Consider the following 8,180-nt stretch of genomic DNA (forward strand, 5'->3'; position numbering starts at 1 on the left):
CCAGCGAAGCTAGTATTAAACAACTCTATCTTGTTTTCCCTTCGCCCTCTTTCCGCTTCATGCACTTGGAAAGTACATTTCAGCAATAAGGAGAGACAATCCCTGCCCACAACCGGCTTGCAGTTTAGGCAGGGACGGGGTGGAGAGAGGGTGAGGGCTTGGTTTAGTCAATCAAACAATTGTATTTATTGAGCAGTTTCTGTGGGCAAGTCACTGTACTAAGCACTTGGGACAGTATGACACAGCAATATCACAGATGCGTTTCCTGGCCACAATGAGCCTACAGTCTAGAGAGGAGAGAGCTGAAGACTCCAAGTGCTTAGTTGTACACTGCAAGTGCTTAGTACAGTGACTTGCCCACAGAAACTGCTCAATAAATACTACTGAACGAATTGAATGAAGAGAGCTGAAGCTGATGTACTGTGAAGTTCAAGTGGTGTAAATGTAAAAGTGTCACAAGTATGGAGTAGTGGAGAGAGCACGAGCCTGGGAGTCAGAAGGTGATGGCTTCTAATCCAGGCTCTGTCACTTGTCCACTGTGTGACCTAGGACAAGTCACCTAATTTATCTGTGCCTCAGTTACCTCATCTGTAAAATGGGGATTGAGACTGTGAGCCCCACGTGGGATAAGAACCATGTCCAAACTGATTTGCTTGTATCCACCCCAGTGCTTAGTACAGTGCCTGGCACATAATAAGTGCTTAACAAATGACGCAATTATTATTATTCTTGTTAATAGTAATAATAAACACCACAATTATTATTATTACTATTACAAGTGACACTTGCCACAAAGCCATATATGTACATGATAGATTAAAGTACATGTAGGTATAGATAAAATTCAAAATGAAGAATTATGAGACCATATGCTCGGAAGGATATTTCTAGCCTTTTGAACAAACTGTAAAATGTGTGAAGAGAACCGGGATGTGCACCTAAGCTCTCAAGTTACACTGGCTCTTCTTGGATCAGTCAATTAATCATTCAAAGATATTTAATGAGCACATACTGTGTACACAGCACTGTACTAAGTGCTTGGGAAAGTACAGTGTAATAGAGTTGGTAGATGTCATTCCCACCCATAAGGGACTTCCAGTCTTGATATTAAATTGATTAAATATTCTCCATCTACACCCACTCCCTTGGAGAACTCATTCTCATCCATGGCTTCACTTACCACCTCTATGCGGATGGTTCCCAAATCTACATCTCCAGCCCGGATCACATTTCCTCCTGCTTTCTAGACATTTCTACTTGGATGTTGTGGTGAGCCCACAATAAACTGACTCATTAGTGACTGTTTGTGAACCCGCAAATGACAACATGAAGAAAGAGCCTGGCCAAGACACCAAGAGCATGGACTTGGGAGTCAGAGGACATGGGTTTTAATCCTGCTTCCACCACTTGTCTGCTGGGTGACCTTGGGCAAGTGACTTAACTTCTCTGTGCCTTAGTTACCTCATCTGTAAAATAGGGATTAAAAGTGTGACCCCCATGTGGGACAACCTGATTACCCTGTATTTAACTGTGAGCCTCACATGGGACAACCTGATTACCCTGTATCTACCCCAGCGCTTAGAACAGTGCTCTGCACATAGTAAGTGCTTAACAAATACCAACATTATTATTATCCCAGCACTTAGAATAGTGCTTAGCACATAGTAAGCACTTAACAAATACCGTAATTATTACTACTAATAGGTGATTGTTGGCATGTGGGGGTGGAGCATGGAGGGCGGTGTGGCTTTCTCTCCCTGTTCTACCCAGTACCGGGCCTGGACCAATCAATGATTGCCACATAGAGCCACAGCTGCGATGCCTAAGGCAGGTAAAAGGTGTTTGTTTTGAATCGTGAGGGGGCATGCAGGCAAAGGGTACCTGGTGGCACACACAGAAAGCAAGAGAGGGGCCAGAAGCATGAAGAGAAGCAAGAAGGAAAGCACTGCTGAGAGCAGCAGAAGCAGCAAGAGAGCAGCACTTGGAAGCAGAAAGAAGCATTGGCAGAACAGGCTCCTTTGACCACAGACTGGTATTGGACCCTTGGTGGAGTGGAGTGAGAGTGTGGATTTGTCACTCCCTTGCATGTTGGTAAAACTAAGTAAAAACTTTTCACAGTAATTCTGGTGATCAGAGGTTTGGTTTTATTGTTACTACATGTCCCCAAGACTCCCCCAGTCCAGAAAGGTCCTGATGGTATGAGCTGGGGGCTTGTGACAGATGTTTTGTCATCACCTCAAACTTGATATGTCTAAAACAGAACTCCTTATCTTTCTACCCAAATCCTGTGCTTCCCTTGTCTTTCCCATTACCATAGACGGCACCACCGTTCTTTCTGTCTCACAAGCCCGTAACCTTGGCGTCATCCTTGACTCCTCTTTCACATTCAACCCACCTATTCAATCCATCACTAAATCCCGTCAGTTCGGCCTTCACAACGTTACTAAGCTCTTCCCTTTTCTCTCTATCCAAACTGCTATCGCATTAATTGGAACATTTATTGTATCTCACCTTGATTACTGTAGCAGCCTCTTTGCTGTCTTCTTTGCCTCTTGCCTTTCGCCACTCCAGTCTGTACTTCACTCAGCTGCCCGGATCAGTTTTCTACAAAAACATTTAGTCCACATTTCCCCACTCCTCAAGAACCTTCCAGTGGTTTCCCCTCTGTATCTTACAGAAACTCCCTAACTGCTTTAAAGCGCTCTATCACTACCTCACCTCGCTGCTCTCCTACTACAATCCAGCCGACACACTTCACTCCTCTAATGCCAACCTACTCACCGTACTTCGACCTCATCTATCTCGCCATCGACCCCTTGCCCATGTTTTATAATAATAATAATAGTGTTGGTATTTGTTAAGCGCTTACTATGTGCAGAGCACTGTTCTAAGCGCTGGGGTTTTATCTTTAGCAAGGAGCGCCGTCCCATTTCATACGCAATAGATGATGACTCTCCCCACCTTCAAAGTATTATTGAAGACACATCTCCTCCAAGAGGCCTTCCCTGACTAAGTCCTCTTTTCTTTTTCTTCCACTCCCTTCTATGTCTCCCTGACTTTCTCCCTTTATCACCTCCAACCCCCACCAGCCTCCCAGAACTTATGTACATATACGTAATTTTTTTATTTATATAAATGTCTGTCTCCCCTTTTAGACTGTAAGTTCGTTGTGGGCAGGGAATGTATCAGTTATATTGTTGTGTCATACTCTCCCAAGTGCTTAGTAGGTACTCTGTGAACAGTAAGTGCTCAATATATATGATTGATTTAATTAATTAAAATAAATTCCCTATATGAGAAATAGAGTATAAGGATAAATACATTAGTGCTGTGGGGTGGGTGTTAGCATCAAAATGAGTATCAGAATAACAACTGCGTCAGTAATCCCTGAAAGATGTAGGGTCTACTGGCTGCTTTCCTTAGGAACAACCAGCAAATCTAGTATTAAACAACTCTATCTTGTTTCCCCTTTGCCCTCTTGGATACGACTGTGGCTCTTGACCAGTGCCCTGGGGTACCCTGACAAACACTCCACAATTAACTACCATACATGGCATCGTAGCTACAACTTGCCAAAAAAAAAATCACTGTAATTATAGTAATAATAATTGAGAATAATTGTGGCATTTGTTAAGGGCTTACTATGTGCCAAGCCCTGTGCTAGGTGTTGGTGTCTATACTAGATAATCAGGTCTCATATGAGGCTCTCAGTTTAAAGAGGAGGGAGATGGTGCCACATCATTGACTTCAGTCCAGACCACCACTGGAGAATGTCTCTGTCCTGGAACGCCCTTCCTCTTCATATCTGACAGACAATTACTCTCCCCTCCTTCAAAGCCTTTTTGAGGGCACATCTCCTCCAAGAAGCCTTCTCAGACTGAGCCCTCCTACCTCTTCTCCCACTCCCTTCTGCGTCACCCATCCTCCCTTTATTCATTCCCCCATCCCAGCCCCACAACACTTACATACCTGTAATTTATTTATTTCTATTAATGTCTGTCTCCCTCTCTACACTGCAAGCTGGTTGTGGGCAGGGAATGTTATATTGCACTCTCCAGTGCTCAATACAGTGCTCCGCATATAGTAAGCGCTCATTAAATACGATCGATTGGCTGACTGACTCTCTGACTGCCAGGGGACTCAGCAACAGGGACCTTGCCCGGGAAGCACACCAGAGTCCAGTTCCAACCCCCCAACAGAAGCCTTATACTATGGGAAGCAGCGTAGATCACTGGCTAGAGCATCGGCTTGGGAGTCAGAGGATGCGGGCTCTAATCCCGCCTCCGCCACTTGTCTGCTATGTGACCTGGGGCAAGCCACTTCACTTCTCTGTGCCTCAGTGACCTCATCTGTAAAATGGGGATTAAGACTGGGAGCCCCAAGGGGGGGCAACCTGATGATCAGAGGTCATGGGTTCAAATCCCAGCTCTGCCGTTTGTCAGCTGTGTGGCTTTGGTCAAGTCACTTAACTTCTCTGTGCCTCAGTTACCTTAACTGTAAAATGGGGATTAAGACTGTGAGCACCACCTTGTATCCTCCGCAGCGCTTAGAACAGTGCTTTGCACATAGTAAGCGCTTAACAAATGCCATCCTTATTATAATTATTACCCTAGTGCTTAGAAAAGTGCTTGGCACATAGTAAGCGCTTAACAAATGCCAACATTGTTATTATTATAGTAAGCGCCTAAATAGCATTATTTTTTAAAATTGTGATTATTATTATTAAGTGGCCCGGGGCCATTCAACACAGGGTTGATTTCATCTTCCCGAAATGGGTGTTCAGCCCGGTTCTCGGCTCCCTAGGCAGTGAGTAAATGAGGAAACATCACCATCTGGTGGTTAGTTCCATTTGGCGCTCCTGTTGTTCAAGAGGTGATGAAGAGGGGGATCCTTGTTTGTGTAACTTCATGCAAGGGATGAGGAATAGTTCAAAGCTCACACAGAGAGACCAGAGGCAGGTCTCCGCTAATTCTTTGCAGTGGTTTATCCTATACTCTTCCAAGTGCTTAGTAGAGTGTTCTGTATCCTGTATCAACCCTACCGCAAAGATCAAGATGCTTTTCTAAGGTGCTCGTTCATTGCTTACTATGTGCCAGGCACTGTAATAATAATAACGATGATGGTGGTTTTTGTTAAGCACTTACTGTGTGCCAAGCACTGTTCTAAGCGCTGGCATAAATATAATAATAATAATTATGGTGTTTGTTAAGCACTTACTATGTGCAGAGCACTGTTCGAAGCACTGGGGTAGATACAGGGTAATCAGATTTTCCCATATGGGGCTCACATTTTTTAATCCCCTTTTTTTACAGATCGGGTAACTGAGGCACAGAGAAGTTAAGTGACTTGCCCAAGGTCACACAGCAGACAAGTGGCGGAGCCGGGATTAGAACCCACGACCTCTGACTCCCAAGCCCATGCTCTTTCCAGTAAGCCATGCTGCTTCTCTTATTAAGCCACTCTGCTTCTCTGTACTAAGAGCTAGGGTGGATACAAGATCATCAGGTTGGACACAGTTCAGATCCACCCATGGGGTTCACAGTCTTAATCTGCATTTTATAGATGAGGGAACTGAGGCCCAGGGAAATGAAGTGACTTGCCCAAGGACACAGCAGGCAAGTGGCAGAATCAGGATTAGAACCCAGGTCCTTCTGACTCCCATGTTGAGAAGACCATGCTGCTTCCCAGACCCTTGTGCTAGACTATTGTCTGATAATAATAATGTTGGTATTTGTTAAGCGCTTACTATGTGCAGAGCACTGTTATAAGCGCTGGAGGGGCTACAGGGTAATCAGGTCATCCCACGTGAGGCTCACAGTTAATCCCCATTTACAGATGAGGTAAGTGAGGCACAGAGAGGTTAAGTGACTTTCCCCCAGTCACACAGCTGACAAGTGGCAGAGCCGGGAGTCTGATGCCACAATGTGATTGTGGTAGGATGCAGAAAAACTATTCTTCAGGATCCAGCCCGGAATCCTAAAACCTTGTCCTTAATAGAGTAAGACAGAAATGAGTTTGGGCAAAATGGATGACTAAACCATTAATAAGTAACTGAGTCAAAATGTGGCCAGCTGGAAAGAGCATGAGAAGTGGAAGCCAGGAAATGTAGTTCGAGTCCCAGTTCTTTACTGGCCTATGTTACCTTGGGCAAGTCACTTAACCTCTCTGTACTTCAGTTTCCTCATCTGTACAGTGGGGTTGAGATAGACTTTGATCCCTATATGGGACAGGGACTGTCTTATCTCATAACCCTGTTAATGCCCTGATGCTTAGCACCTAGTAAGAATCAAATAATAATGTCATAATTATTATTATAACTGTGATAATAATAATGTTGGTATTTGTTAAGTGCTTACTATGTGCAGAGCACTGTTCTAAGCGCTGGGATAGATTTACAGGGTAATCAGGTTGTCCCACGTGAGGCTCACAGTCTTTATCCCCATTTTACAGATGAGGTAGCTGAGGCACAGAGAAGTTAAGTGACTTGCCCACTTACTTACTTACTGTGTGCAGAGAGTTTGAGAGTATGTAATACAACAGAAATGTGTCATTTCCCTGTCCACCAGGAATTTATGGTCTAGAGAGGAAAACAGACGTTAAAATAAATAACAGATAAGCTCATAAGTGCTGCGGGGCTGATAGGGTGAATACCAAATGCTTAGAGGAAAAAGATTCACTTTTACTTACTGTGTGCAGAGCACTGTACTAAGCAATGCATAAGTGACATAGAAGAGAGAGGGATTAGGGGAAATGAGGGCTAGTTGGACATGGCCTCTTGGAGGAGATGTGATCTTAGTAAGGTCCTGAAGGTGGGGAGAGGGGTAGTCAGTTGGTCAGTCAATCAATTGAGTTTTTGGAGCGCTTACTGTGTGCAAAGCACTGCACCAAGCACTTGGGGGAATACAGTATAACAGTAGAACAGACACATTCCCTACCCACAAAAAGCTTACAGTCTAGAGGGGGAGACAGACAATAATATAAATTAATAAATTACAGATATGTACATAAGTGCTATGGGGCTGTGGTGGCGGTGGATGAATCAAGGGAGCAAGTCGGGGCAGAAAGGAGTGGAAGAAAATGAAAAGAGGACTTAGGAAAGATCCTCTTGGAGGAGACGTGCCTTCAGTAAGGCTGTGAAGGGAGGGGAAAGTAATTGCCTGCTGGAAATAAGGAGGGAGGGTGTTTCAGACCAGAGGCAGGATGTGGGCAACAGATTTGTAATGGCCATTTCTTCATCTTCCTCCTTTCCCTGGAGTCAGGCCTGATTCCAGAGTGGAGAACACAGATCAGGATGTGGCTGCAACCCCCAGATGACAAAGATCCATATTTTTACATTTTTACATATCAACCACTGCCTGCCTTCAGACCAACCCAGTCCCTGTTTTCTCCTAACACTGGCTTCTTCACTGTTGCGGACACAATTCAACCACCTCTCAAGGTATAACCTGCTGTCCTTAACTTCCCTTAAACTGCACTGATTCCACCTTTCCCTCTTCCTCGCCTATTTTCTCTTCCTGCCGTCGCCTTCTTACCTCCTCATCTTTCTCCTCACTTCCCCATACCCATCCATAGTACATTTTTCTCCTGTCTTAGGCAAGTTGGGCTGGGGGAAGAGAGACCACGGCCTTGTAGTTGGAGAATGTTGTGGTAGGAAGAGAAAGGCAGGGAAAGAGGAAGGAGCTTTATGGTAGGAAGAGGCAGAGAGGGAGGGAGGAAATGTGGTGCCCATTGCTCCAATTCCCCTCTCACTCCCTCCACTGCTTTGCAAAGCTCTAACCACTTTCTGGGCACTTGGCATTACCAAGCTAAAGACCAGATAGATGCCAAAACTGATGCCCAATTATTATTTTATGGCAGTAGAAAGGTTGGAAGTCAGTTTTTTCCATCTTGCTTATCAAATCCATTCTCAGTAGCTGGCAGCCCTGTAGGAATGGGTTGGGGTTGGAAAAGCCTGAAATTTTATCTAATGTTTGGGTGGATGTATTGCTTCCAGGTTGCCTATTGATCAATGAATGATATTTATAGAGTTGTTCATTCATTTGATTGTATTTATTGAGCACTTACTGTGTGCAGAGCATTGTACTAAGTGCTTGGGTAGTATAAATCAGCAACAAATACTGTGCAGGGTACTTTACTGTGCAGAGCACTGTATTAAGCATTTGGGCGACTCAGTATTTATC

This window comes from Ornithorhynchus anatinus, chromosome 1, assembly GCF_004115215.2.
Source record: "Ornithorhynchus anatinus isolate Pmale09 chromosome 1, mOrnAna1.pri.v4, whole genome shotgun sequence".
NCBI classification, from domain to species: domain Eukaryota; kingdom Metazoa; phylum Chordata; class Mammalia; order Monotremata; family Ornithorhynchidae; genus Ornithorhynchus; species Ornithorhynchus anatinus.